Genomic DNA, 14639 nt, shown 5'->3' with positions numbered 1-14639 from the left:
ATATGTCTTCTGCCATTGAGGATTAATATCTGACAAATAAGTGCCTAAATAGCTATGATACTAGAGAAAGTGTAAAGTTACCTGGTATGAACTATATGTTATTGGAAATGGGGATGATATCGACCTTGATATCAGTTTCCCCACATTAAACCCAGCATATATGGGGTTAAAACCAAAACACTCATTCCCTGCTTACTCTCTGGCTTCCTGGCTCCAGAATCCACCATCCTCCATGGAGACAGACACCGTCAAGGACAAGCACCTGGACTATCTCTTCCCACAAAGAGATAAGGGCTGGTGGGAAAGCTGCTGACCAGCAAGGTCATGAGCTCCCTCCTCTCTGCAAGTGTCTCAAGGCCAAAGACAGGCACGTGGGAAAGCACCGACCAGCAAGGCCATATGCTCCCCCTCCCCTACCTAAAACCCCAAATAAAAACCCTTCCTTTTAGCTTTTTGGGGAGTTTGGGATTTCAGCGTTAGTTGCCCACTCTCCTTGCTCAGCGCTGTGCAAAAATAAAATTCCTACTTTCTTCCACCACCCCCGGTGTCAGAGATTGGCTTGCTGCGCAACGGGTGAGCGAACTCACTTCAGGTTGGGTAACAGGGAGGGGAGGGTGTGTGTGCAAATAATTATTGCTAATGCCCAACCAAATACCTAAGGTGAGATTGTTTATTTTAAATCCTTGATGCAGTATATCAGTTAAATGAGTGAAGATACTGCTCCAATTCAATTACATTAGATATTCTATCATATTGATTGTTCTTTAAAACTCATATTTGAAGTTAGATTTAAAATTAGATATTACAATGGCTTTTCAATCTGTTAACTAAAATGTCACACTGAAATATTTGAGAAGGAATTTTTCATGTAAAACCAGTATGATTGAGTCAAAACTTCAGATTTCCTTATGTACTTCTTGTGTTATTTTTATTTAAAATACCTATTACTTGAGATGTTCATACTTTCGTTCATTCAATCTCATACATATTCATCCTCATACGTATTTATCCAATAATACCATAGATGCAATAACAACCACTGATAGAATCAACTTACCAAATATTTATTAAATGTTAGACACAGATGTAGGCAGCTAAATCATATATGTCTATATTTCACCTTACTGAGTGGGGCTTGTTCTCATTTTGCAAATGAGAAACTGGTGATTTTCGTGTCAAGGTATTGCCTCTAGTGAGACACAAGGCTAGACTAACATAACCCTAGATTATTTTCCCTTTCCACCCTAACATGACGTACAATTGAGAATGTGAGCTATGGGATTTATGTACATTAGATAAGCTTTCTCTGGGATTTTTTGGTCAGTATAGTTTGTAATATTTCATGGGGAGCATAAACAAAATCAGAAGGTACTAGGAAAATACATTACCTACAGAATTAATGTTATATTTCCTAAAATATTTTTTTTTGGTTACAATATATTATTTTATTTTTTCATCACTTCATTTGTACTGGTCAATGAAATCTGCAGTGACTAAATGAAGTGAGGTTATGAGGATATCCACTAATATGTTTGTGAGATTTTTTAAATGAAGACTGTTTTTTAGGGCACTTTATTAACATTCCAATAGAATGTGTACTATTCTTGTATAATATGGTATACGATTTTAAGTAAAATGGAAGCTTTATAGTTGTAACAATTGATGTATCTATTTCCACGTTTATATATGAAAACAAGGCTGTGTATTTGCATAGTATCTTAAAATGTAATATGAATTTCTTCATTTTAATGTTAGGACTATCCTTGCAATTGTATAACCTGGTAGTTAAGAATGTAGAAGCAGCCACATTATCTGGATTTACATCCTTTTTTCATCGCACTATATATTAGAATCAAGTTGAGCTTCATGGGCCAGAAAGTCAAAACAATTATGAATTAAACAAGAAAATATTTAAGATTTGTTTCCATATTAAAAGAAGTAATAGAATCTAGAGTGACATGTCTCATCAGAGATCCATTGTCCTAAATTTTGACCCTGCCATCTACAGTTTGACCTCATCATGTGCTCTCTAAATGGCTGCCACTGCTCCTTTGAGCCCAGCCATATTCCAGGCAGTTGGAAAGGGGAAGAAAGGACAAAAACAGGGTGATTTCTCAGTCTATCCCCCAGGAGTCTCATTCAATGATTCCCATGTCATATTGCATTGGTCAGATCTATGTCATATGGTCACCCATGTCTGTGGGACAGGTAAAACAATTGTAAAATCTGATCAGCCCACATTGTTGCCCCAAGAAAATAAAAGTTCTATGAAGAAGGAAAAAGGGGAAGTGGAGACTCAGAAGGTGACTCACAGTATCTGCCACAGTCTCTCTAGTTTTGTGCCTTTGAATCATGAAAACAAACAGAAACTGATCAGATGTTACACATGTCAAACCAGATGTTCATCATCCGAAAACTCATGGTGAGAAGTTCAGTAGCAGATGAGTGAGAACACAGTTACTCATTTACTCTAAGGAAACACTAGGAAACTTAGCAAGGCAAGATATCCAACAAGGGCGTTTTAAGCTGAGTGATTAAGGAATCTGCGGTTAAGATGTAATTATGATACAGGGGGCAAAAATACGGTTCCAATATTATCAATATTTATTGTTTGTATCACCCTTAATCCCTCCTCTGGCGTGATCACAGGGCTGGCGGCAAAGCCTTGTGCATCAGACATAGCAAGCTAATTGGAGGAATATCCGCCACAGTTGGAGAAGCACTAGACACAGCCCTGCATTATAGAGGCCCTGGGATAGAGGCCGTGAAGATGAACAAGATTTATTATCTTAAGTATTGCTTTATAGCAAGTTGTCACTGAGAATTTCAGAAAGCCAGCCCTTTTTCTAGAAAACCAGATGCCAAGGAACCGGTCTTGGGCAAGTTCATCGTTCATTCTCAGTTCACACACCTGATTCCCAAGTGTGGCCAAGAAGAATCATCACAATATCTTCAGTAAACTGTACCTTTTTAACCCTTATGGGCAGGGAGGCCAGTCACTGACATTGTCATGGAAATACTGCAGGATTGCTGAAATAGACAGGACGTTGGATTCCCATCACATCACATGCAGAACAGCCTGATGTTGATTCCTGAACTGTGAAGAGTATTGCAATGTCAGATTGAGAGATTTCTGAATATCCTATCTGAATCATCAGATTACTCTGTGATTTTGGGGGAGTGTTCAACTAGCAAGCTCTGATTACACTGCCGTTATTCTAATCACAGAAGGAAGGAGTAAAATTTGGGGTTTCTTCTTATTCTCCTCTTACAGTTGATCTGTGCTGTCTTCCACTGTTCTATTTTTAGTGTTAAGACATCAGAATGATGGAACAAATCATCCAGTTGTGACAAGGGAGGGTACTCCATGTTTCCGTTCTTTTGGTACAAAATTTTATCAGGAAATAGATTCATAGCTCCCTCAGAAGTGTCTGTTCCTTCCATGGTTACTCTTGGTTACTTTTTCTAAAATTGTTAATAAAAACCAAGTAATCTTGTTCTCTGTGGTCTCCTGTTCTGGAATTAGAGCATTGACTCTCGGATTGACGGAAATGTAACTCACATGATTAGGGAAGCACTACCTCTTACCCTGGGTACCAGCCGGTCCTATCATGGTAGTTGATTGAACAGACCCTCCGCAGACACAACTGTTGGATGGGGATACAAGACTTGCAATTGCAGCTTTATGGCAAGGCTCACTACAGGCAAAACTATCCACTCCGAAATTCCTCGGCACACCAGCTTGACCCCTTGGTATGATCGAATGTTGGAGGAGTAATGGGAGCCAAGCCTTGAAGTTGTCCAATCCTTGCCATTGGCTGGGAATAACCACTTTAAGCTTTAAACTACAGCTGATTTCCCTTGAGCTTTAGAGAACGCCAGATCCTTTTCTAGCATGATAGGCATTTCCAAGTCTTAGGCAATTCAAGATTAGGAAGGTTATTTATGATCTTGGAAAACTGATTCTCTCAGCTGTTTATGGTGATTAAATAAAGTAATACACACAAAAGGTTCAGATGATATGCTCTAAAATATGTTAATTATTAGTGTATATATCAGTATATTATTCTAATTATTAGAACACATAAAATAATGTGTACTCATAGATTATCTTAAGCAAATGAAGAAACTGAGGCTGAAAAATGTAAGCGAATTGCCCAAGGTCACCCAAAAGTTAATGTTGACATGAATACTAAATCTCAAGTTTTCTAAGTCTAAAATGGGTCTTTTTTAACCTACACGCAAAATATATTCTTGACTCTATGTATGAAAAGTAACAATTTTCAATATAATGTGAACATATAGAATTTTCCCATAATTGATGCCCAAATTTCTTCAACATAAGATGTGCTTTTATAATATATTTTTAAAATATATTATAAAATATCTAAAAGCTGTTCTCACAATTGGCATATACTAAAATTTAGAAATAGAGTCTTCAAAAATACAAGCGCAAGAAGAACCTCAGGTGAGTAATGATGCTGGAAATATCATGTTTAATGCTATTATCAACATAAAGAAAAAGAACATTCTCTGCCTAAAGCAATGCTTATTATTGTTCTGTTTTATTGGATAATGAGCTAAATGTCATGGGAAGCATAAATCATTACTTCTTATCATGTAGAGAAGGATATTGTAGTAGATGACATTTCTTACACGGGAACTTTTTTTCAAATAGCAGTTATTATTTTTCCTCTCATTTAGTTATAAGAAGTTTGGAATGCAACAAATTTCAGGGAAAAAAACCAGCAGCATCCTATAGAAAGTAAACGCACAGGTTCTGAAATTGAACTGCTCAGGTAGAAATCCAGGGGCCAAAATTACTCAGAGTAGGATCTGGTGGGATGTCTTTGTCATTATTCTACAAGCCTCATGTTTTTCATCTGTAAAACTGGAATAATAAGAATGTGTACTTTTAAGATTGATTTATTTGAATAAAGCAATCAGCATAAAAGTTCTTAAAGAAACAGTTACCTTCTTTCGCTTACTAAAATGCATCTAGGTTTCCTCAATGTTTTTTCATGGCATGATAGCTCATATTTTTAGCGCTGAATAATATTTCGTAGTCTGGATATGCCACAGTTTATTTATCCATTTAACTACTGAAGGACATATTAGTTGCTTCCAAGTGTGGACAATTACAAATAAAGCTGCTGTAAACACTATAAGTAGGTTTTCATGTGGACCTAAATTTTCAAGTCCTTTCAGTAAATGCCAAAGTGTGTGATGGCTGGCTTTTATGGTAAGAGTGTGTTTCATTTTGTAAGAAAACTCCAAACTGTCTCCCAAAGTGATTTTCCCATTTAGCATTCCCACCAGTAATGAATGAGAGTTCCTGCTTCCCCACATCCTTGCCAGCATTGGGTGTTGCCAGCGTTCTGGATTTTGGTCATTCTATTAGATGTGTAGTGGTATCTCATTGTTGTTTTAATTTGTATTTCCCTAATAACTTACGATTGGAGCATCTTTTCACATGCTTATTTGCAGTCTGTTTATCTTCTTTAGTGAGCTCTCTGTTCAGATCTTGTGCCCACATTTTAATTGGATTGCTTGTTTTCTTACTGTCGAATTTTGAGAGGTCTTTGTATATTTTGGGTAACACTTCTTAATCAGGTATGTCTTTTGTAAGTATTTTATCCCAGTCTTTGGCTTATTTTCTGTCTTGTCAATCTGTTTGGCAGAGCAGAAGTTTTTGAATTTTTTATTTTGAGAGATTTTTTGTTGTCGTTGAGGAAAATTGACCCTGAGCTGACATCTCTTGGCAATCTTCCTCTTTTTGCTTGAGAAATATTGTCCCTGAGCTAAAATCTATGACAGTCTTCCTCTATTTTTTGTATATAGGATGAAGCCATGGCAAGACTTGGCAAGCAGTGTGTAGGCCAATGCCCAGGATCTGAATCACAGACCCCAGGCAGCCGAAGCAGAGCATGCAAGCTTAACCACTATGCCACCTGGCTGACCCTAGATATTTTTTAATTTTAGTGAAGTTCAGCTTACTGGTTCTTTCTTTCATGGATTATGACTTTGATGTTATATCTGAAAAGTCATTGTCAAAAAACAAGATCACAGGGGTTGGCCCAGTGGTGTAGTAGCTAAATTTTCACACTCCGCTTTGGCAGCCTGGGGTTTGGGGGTTCAGATCCTGGGCACAGACCTACACATGCCCAACCAGCCATGCCGTGGTAGTGTCCCACATACAAAATAGAGGAAGATTGGCATAGATGCTAGCTCAGGGAGAATCTTCCTCACCAAAAAAAAAACCCAACAAAAAACAAGATCATCTAGGTTTTTCTCCTGTGTTATCTCTATCAGTTTTATAGTTTTGCGTTTTACATTTAGATCTGTGATTAACTTTGAGTTAATTTTTGTCAAGGGTGCATGGTCTGTGTCTAGATTCTATTTTTTTTTTTTTTGCAGTTGGATGTCCATTTGATCTAGCACCATTGGTTGAAAGGACTGTATTTGCTACCCTGTATTACCTTTGCTCCTTTGTCAAAGGTCTGTGGACTATATTTGTGTGGATCTATTTCTGGTCTCCCTATACTGTCCATTGACTGTTTGTCTGTTCTTTCACCGATACCACACTGTGTTGATTACTGTTGCTCTATAGTAGGTCTCGAAGTTGGGTAGTGTCAGTCCTCCAAATTTTTTCTTTTTCTTTCAATAGTGTGTTGGCTATTCTGCATATTTTTTGTGTCTCCATATAAACTGTAGAATCAGTTTGTTGATATTCACAAAATAGCTTGCTTGAATTCTGATTGGATTGCATTGAATGTATGAAAATCAAGTTGGGAAGGACTAATATCTTGACAATGTGAAATCTTATCAATGAACATGAAATATCTCTCCATTTATTTAGTTCTCCTTTGCTTTCATTCATCAGTGTTTTATAGTTTTTCTAATAAATCTTGTACATATTTTGTTAAGATTTCTACCTAAGTATTTCATTTTGGGGATGCTCATAGAAATGTTATTTTTTTTGTTTGTTTCAAGTTACACTTGCTCTTTGTGGGTATATAAGAAAACAATTGACTTATATTGTAATGAACTGCATTAGTAAAACAAAGGTGAGGAATAATCATCTCACCTGAGGCAGAAAAGATATGTGAAAAAATTCAACAATTTTTTATGATAAAAACATTCAGAAAACTAGGAAAACAAGGAGAATTACTCAACCTAATAAAGGACTAATTGGAAGGATTCATACTTACTGACTTCTGAACTGACTCTAAGCCACAGTAATCAAAGCACTATAATAATGGCATAAGAATGGCATATAGAGAAAATCAGTTAAACCAAAAGTTGTTTATTTGCACAGATCAACAATGTTGCAAAACTCTAGTTAGAATGATCAAAAAAACCCCCAGGATATTCAAAAAATATTTCATACATAAAAGAGCATCACTACCGACCTTACAAAAGTAAAAGAAAAAAGAATTATAATGGATGCTATTACCAACCCTATGCCACAGATTCAATAACTAGCGAAATGGACAAACTCCATAAAGATAGAAACTTCTAAAACTGACTCGAAAACAAATAGAAAATGTGAATAGACCTAGAAGAAAAGAAATTAGATTCAAAGTAAAAATTTTTTCATGAAGAATAACCTAGTCCCTAATGACTTCATTTGTGAATTCTGCCAAACGTTTCAAGACAAACTAATTCTAACTCTTGACAAATTCTAACAACTAGAAGGAGGACACTCCCAACATGATAGATGAGGCCAGTATTACCACAATATCCAACCAAAAGCAGCAAAAGTCTCAAGAAAAATACAAACTGTTGTATCTTATGTATATACATGTAAAAATCCTGAAGAAAATTCTAGAAAACCAGATCCAAGAAAATAGAAATAAAAATGGATTATACACAAGGACCAAGTGGGATTTCGCTCAGGTATGCAAGGTTGATTAATATCCAATAGTAATTAAAGTAACATACCATATCAATAGTAAAATGGGTTAAAAAACCCACATTATTGGGGCCGCAGCAGTTAAGTTTGCACATTCTGCTTCGGCTGCCCGGGGTTCACCGGTTTGGATCCTGGGTTCGGACATGGCACCACTTGGCAAACCATGCTCTGGTAAGTGTCCCACATGCAAAGTAGAGGAAGATGGACGTGGATGTTAGCTCAGGGCCAGTCTTCCTCAGCAAAAGAGGAGGATTGGCGGTAGATGTTAGCTCAGGGCTAATCTTCCTCGAAAAAAAAGCAAACAAACGAAAAACAAAAAAAATCCCACTCCTCCAAAAACCCACATTACTGTCCTAATAAAAACACAGAAAAAGCATTTGACAAAATATACCACTCCATCTTGATAAAATCATTCAACACAATAGAAATAGAAGTGAACTTCCTCAATAAAAGGCATCTACAAAAAAACCACGATTAACACCATACTTAATGGTAAAATACTGAATCCTTTCCACCTAAAATCAGAAACAAGACAAAGATATAGTTTTCACCCCTTCTATTCAACATGTACTGCATGTCTAGCCAGGGCAATTAGAAAACTAAAAGGAAAAAACAATTTCTGAGGGGTAAGAAGTAAAACTGTATCTGTTTGCAGATGATGTAACATTATATATAGAAAAGTCTAAAGAGGCATTGCCCCAAATCTATGAGTACTAAAATATCAAATGGAACAAAGTTGCAAGACACAAGATCAATACAAAAAACAAATTATATATCTATATGGCAGGAATAAACAATATAAAGGAATGGAATTAAGAAAATAATTCCATTTATAAAAGCAATACAAATAAGATAATTAGAAATAATTTAAAGAATTGTAAGGCTTGTACATTGAACACTATAAAACATTGCTGAAAAAAACTTTAAAGGATGTATTAAATGAATTGAAAGACATCCCATGTTCATGGGTTGGAAGACCTAATATTGTTAAAATAGCGATATTACCAAAATTGATCTACAAATTCAATCCCTATAAAAATCCCAGTTACCAATTGTTCTCACCCCCTGCACCTCCAGGACCACCCCACATAGGCTCCTAGGTGAACAACCAGAAGATAGACCAACCAGCTCAGCTATTTCACCATGGTGGTGGCCCACACAGGTGACTTCCAACCTATCACAGAACGTAAGTTGAAAGATACCACTACAAAGTTATCCCTGATCCTGGCCACCAAGCAGATGCACATCTAACAAGAGTTGATGGAGGAGACCATAGTCTACCTCAAGAAGCTGTGCGGGTCACAAGACAAACAGATTTAAAAAGCTATTAATATGCTTTTTGTGTTGTTTGTAGCAAAAATACTGAGGAAGATTCTATATTGCAAGACTCTCCTTTGATAAGGATGCAGTGGTGGTGGCCAGAGACAGGAACCTTAAGAAGCTTTATAAAGAAGCTTGAATCAGCAGACTCGATTCTTGTAAAGCTGTTGTCAATGTGGCAAGGAATTGAGGCTGGAAAGGAGCTTGAAGAGCAGCACAGTGTCCTCTGCATCCTGATGCTGCACTTCTCCTTGTCCTAGGCCATGTTCTGTGCCCAGGCCAGACAAACACAGACAAGAAGTTGTATGAGTCCCTGGAGGACCACAGAGTGAAGAGTGTCACCAAAATCTACAATTACTACAAGAAATTTGGCTACAAGACCATGGCCATGGATGCCTCCTCCCACACACCTGCAAGATCAAAGTGCTGGTGAGCTTCAACTTGCTCAGTATCTCCCCCAAGCTCATATGAGAGCTATTCAGGCAGAGATGCTCAAGGACAGGACCAAACCGACACTTGTGCTCTAGCCAAGACAGCCCAGGCCACTGAGGTGGAGAAGATCTTCCTGGACAAAAGGCATTCCTCTGGCAGCACATGTTGGAGGAGCACATCAAGATGACCTGAATATCAGTTGACCTGGGAGCTGGACCCAAACAATTGGAGGCTCCCCAGCGTCCTCTCTTGGTCATAGTTGCAGAATTCTGCACCAAAATCCACTAAATTCTACATTTTAAAAGAATGCATTTTATGGTATGTGGAGTATATCAATAAATTTGTTATAGAATAAAATTTATTTAAAAATCTGAAAACTAAATAAGATTTCAGCTTATATGTATTCATAAAATCAATTCATGGATAGATGTAAATTTTCATTGTGTCTTGATATGCATAACTGCAGTACTACTAAATTCTATGTTGTTAGATAAAATATAATGTGACATAAGAAAATGATGTCCTCTAATACTTTAGAATAAACATCAGTAACACTGCTACTGAATTTCCTTGAGCATTCCTTATTCCTTCCATTCTTGAGTCTCAGTAACTCAACAATTTCTTATAATTTGTGAGAAGTCTAGTATTTTTCAAATATACATATATTAATTTTTTCCTCCCCAAAGCCCTAGGACATAGCTGTGTATCCTACTTGTAGGTCATTCTAGTTCTTCTATGTGGGATGCCACCACAGCATGGCTTGATGAGCCGTGTGTAGGTCCACGCCCAGGATCTGAACCAGCAAACCCCAGACCGCCAAAGTGGAGCGTGTGAACTTAACCACTGAGCCACAGGGCTGGCCCCCTCAAATATGTTTTTTTGTTCTTTGATAGGTGAAATCAGTTTCTGTTATTTGCAATCAAAATATTCTGAGGTCTCTGCACTATATTTGTGACCTTCTTACCACAGGATGTCTTCACTGTCGGGATGTCACTATCTACTGCCTAACAGTCAATGCCAGTTTACTCTGCACTGGTACCTCACAATTTCATGTCCCCTGCACAGATGGCTATAGTCATTTGAGGGAGAACAATCCCAATCCTCAGCACCAAGGTCAGACCAGAATATTCCATGCTTTGGTGCTCTTCCATGTTGAGCCATTGTTATTCTCAGTACGTGGATTCTGCTACGTGACACGGTTGGAATACGTTTTCTGTAGCAACTATTTTCTCTGCTCAAACTTGTAATTCTTCTCGGAGCCTTGACTCCTTTCCTTAATGTAGAATCATCAGTTTACATTATTCCTTTTCTTTTGGTAATTTTGTTTAAGACATTGGTTGTGCACCATTGACACTGTGCCTGAGTGGAGACCACCCAGTTCTAAGCCAACATTTAATCCCAGGACACAGGATTTGGTATAGTAATTTTATTTCTGCTCAAAATACACTGGACTTTCCATGCAAGTTCATTAGAATCCCACCCCTTTAAATCTTTGCAAGCCACAGATTTCAGGGACTGGCAATTTTAAAAGAGTCACGTAAGAATTTACCTTGCCATAGTCTCTTCTCAGTATTTGCCTAAAGAACTTATACAGGTCAGCTTCTCTGATTAAAACAAAAGAGAAACAAAAGCTTAGATGGAAATCAGATCAGTTTCCTCTCCCATTATTCTTGGAATCTACACTCCTGGGTGTATATTGATCACTGGGCTTTCCAAAGTCATGTCCTGCCATGTTTAATATCTGAGTCTTAAATGAGAATAGATGGGAAGAAAATAAACTCCTCAGCTATTTTCTATGCTGCATCATCATCTTTCTTTCCTGCCCTAAACTTCAGCCCAGTGACTTCTGAACCAGGGTTTTACTGCATCTCTGTCATGAGGCTGGGATCCCTCTGGAACCAATTGATGAATATTCCTCACCAATAAAGCAAAATGCAACTCCTGAAATGATGACTTGAATTCATAGTGCAATCGTTAGTTCTGAGTCAGTTTTACCTTGACTGGGAGCTGACAGGTGAAAAGATACAATTCTTTTTTTTTTAAATTTTAATATGCAATCACATCATAGATAAAGCTAAACATTTTCCCATATGCCTTTACTGTTTTCCATTAGAGCAACAACTATTTATTTAACATCTACTATTTTTAGGAATTATCCTGAGTGCCAGAAATACAAACTCGTACAAACTGCTTCTGACAACTCATAGTTTATGAAAATAAATTTGTGTTCAAATGGAGGATAAGTACACAATCATATGAAAAACATACTCCAGGTCTTTGTGCATTTATATTTACCAGATTTTTAAATTTTACAAAAGATCACTAAAATTAAATTATAACCCTTAAAATTTAAGAATCCTCTTGAAAATCAGGTATAATTTGAAACTTGTAAGAAGTCTTGCAAAGAAAACTACTCATTCTTTATGCTTAAAAGGCTGAACCATCTAATGACAGCAAAATTATTATTACTGGCAGAAAAAAATGAGTTAACATTAGTGTTTTAAAACCACTGACCTGGTTAATTCTACATAATCGAGTCAGTTAATTCATTGATTTATTGTTGCGTAAGTAGGGTATGAATTATTAAAAGTGTTTGTAGACCTTTACTCATGTATTATCTGATAAACTCACAGAGAATATAAAAATAGTTATGCTAATCAATTAATCAGTCATGTTAATAAGATTCAAATATATGTCCATAACCTTTAAAGGTAAAGTTTACTTCTTTCTGTATGTTGCATATATGACTTCTAAAATATTAGCCTGTGGATTTATTATTTTAAACAAATTGAACATGAAGATGCCAATATCTTTTTATTGAGAGAAAAATAACAAAGGAAGATATTGCTTAAAAGTTTTCAAAACTTGTTTTATAAATGTACTTTTAAAGTTCTTTTCTTTCTTTTAAAAGAAACATCAATAATATAGTCATTTTTACATTTAAGATCCATGTGGACTTTCTGCCTCTTACGTGCCTGTAGGATGTCAAAGGTGCTCGAAGGGCGACCCACACTTCCTGCTGGTGCTCTTGAGCCAATGGCAATTATTTTCATTCTGGGTAATAGGGCACCAACATCTCAGCGTATATTTTGACAGCTGAAATGTTGCCATTTAAAGGTTAGAATCTCATTTTGAGAGGAAAACAGAGAAGCACTTCCATCTTACAAGACATTTTCTAACTTTCCATAATATGTGAGAATATCATTAAATCATAATATCCTTCAATTTAGCGTTTCACAATTTATTTGTTTTATTTCACGATGAACCTCATCATTAATCTATTTCCATTGTCAAAAAAATGAATGTAAGAAAAATGGTCAAAAAATAAGAAAAGCAAACGTAGAGAAGAAACTCAAAACACTAAACACCATATGATGAGATACTCAAAATCATCAATATTCAGGGAAAAATAGAAAGAAATTCAATACTGAGATATTATTTCACTCTTGTTGAACTGGCAAAAGTTCAAAAGCTGAGTGGCACTAAGTATTTCTAAGGATGTGGATATATAGACTGGTTCATACACATCAAGTAAGAAGGAGTATTTTAGAATTCAGTAAGAATGGGCATGTTAATTAGCTTGATTGTGGTATTCATTATACAAGGTATACTTATATCAAAACATCGCATTGGACACCTTAAATATATACAATTTTTAATTTGCCAATCATATCTCATTAAAGCTGGACAAAAAAGAATAATGTGTTTTGAACTTAACTCTTGCTAATTGATATCTAGAAAAAAATGTAAAAGAAAAAAACATAGTTCATTAAGAAATACAAATTTATAAATAAGACATTAGAGACCATACAAGATTCCACTAGTAAGAGAAAATTAAAAGAAATAAATATTATTTGTTAATAACAATTTTGTTGCAACATGATGTATTTTCAGGCATCTCCATACATATCTATCTCTGTTACTATCCAGCAATATCACTTATATTTATTATAACTTTATGCAGATTACTCATATATATACTACTGTCAAGATGATGTTCTCCAGTGTTGCAGTAGACTTAAGAAAATTATCTTTCTTTTGGGTCAACAGGTTGTTCTGGAGTTACTTCATAAAGTAGGCAGTCAACAATCTTGGCGGTTCCAGTGAAATGCAATAGACAGGCTTGCCGCCATTCAGAAATGGTATATCCCCCAAGGACCCTTGACCTACACATGAGCATCTCCCTGATTGCAGTGTTGAGGCAAGTTTCACAATAGATATGGGCTCTGATTTCTTTTCACCATTCTTCCAAATGCTGAGTTTATTTAATCCCCTACAAATTATAAACCCTTTTTCGGAATTCTTCAATTGTCTGATTAGATTTGAAAAGATACCCCTAATGAAAACCTACTTTACTACCAACATTATTTCTGTGACCATCCCACAGGATAAGATGGACCCTCACTCAAAATTTAATTCAGATAGTGAAACTGAATATGCCACACACACACCAAGATAGCATGAAGAGTTTATTACTTATATAATAATGAGGATTTCTAGGGAGAACAAGTCAGGCCTCCAAGCTGGTCCAAAGACAGCTTGAGAGAGCAGGGTAAGAAGACTGACTTAGGTTTTTTATTGTCATCAGGGGATGGAGCTGGGTTCTACCTGTGGGCAGGTGCTTGCATGGTTTAAATCTCCAGTGGTGTCAAAGAAGGGAGCACACAAGCAGAACAGAAGAGAGAGGGATGAGGCTTAGAAGCTGTGTGCAGTCAAACATCAAAAACTGAAGCCAGACTCTGTATTACAAATACTATTTCTTTCTCTATCTGTACCTTTTGGTCTTTTGGTTTTTCTTTTGAGGAAGATTAGCCCTGAGCTAACATCTGCCCCCAATCCTCTTCTTTTTTACTGAAGAAGACTGGCCCTGAGCTAACATCCATGCCCATCTTCTTCTACTTTATATGTGGGATGCCTGCCACAGCATGGCTTGACAAGCAGTGCATAGTTCTGCACCAGGGATCCAAACCAG

General features: G+C 36.6%; 1 long non-coding RNA gene and 1 pseudogene across 1 annotated transcript in view; both read left to right on the top strand.

Annotated features, from left to right (window-relative positions):
* The first annotated feature begins 455 nt into the window (after positions 1-455).
* The window catches only part of LOC138921539 (uncharacterized), a 62609-nt gene continuing 48425 nt past the window's right edge, over positions 456-14639 (top strand). Inside the window, exon 1 of the long non-coding RNA XR_011434175.1 lies at positions 456-573. This is a non-coding gene — a long non-coding RNA (uncharacterized lncRNA). The remainder of the gene's footprint in view (positions 574-14639) is intronic.
* On the top strand, positions 7714-9854 carry LOC111771290 (transaldolase pseudogene; annotated as a pseudogene).

The sequence above is a fragment of the Equus caballus genome, chromosome 30 (assembly GCF_041296265.1).
Source record: "Equus caballus isolate H_3958 breed thoroughbred chromosome 30, TB-T2T, whole genome shotgun sequence".
NCBI lineage: Eukaryota > Metazoa > Chordata > Mammalia > Perissodactyla > Equidae > Equus > Equus caballus.
This window is presented reverse-complemented; position numbering and strand designations above follow the sequence as displayed.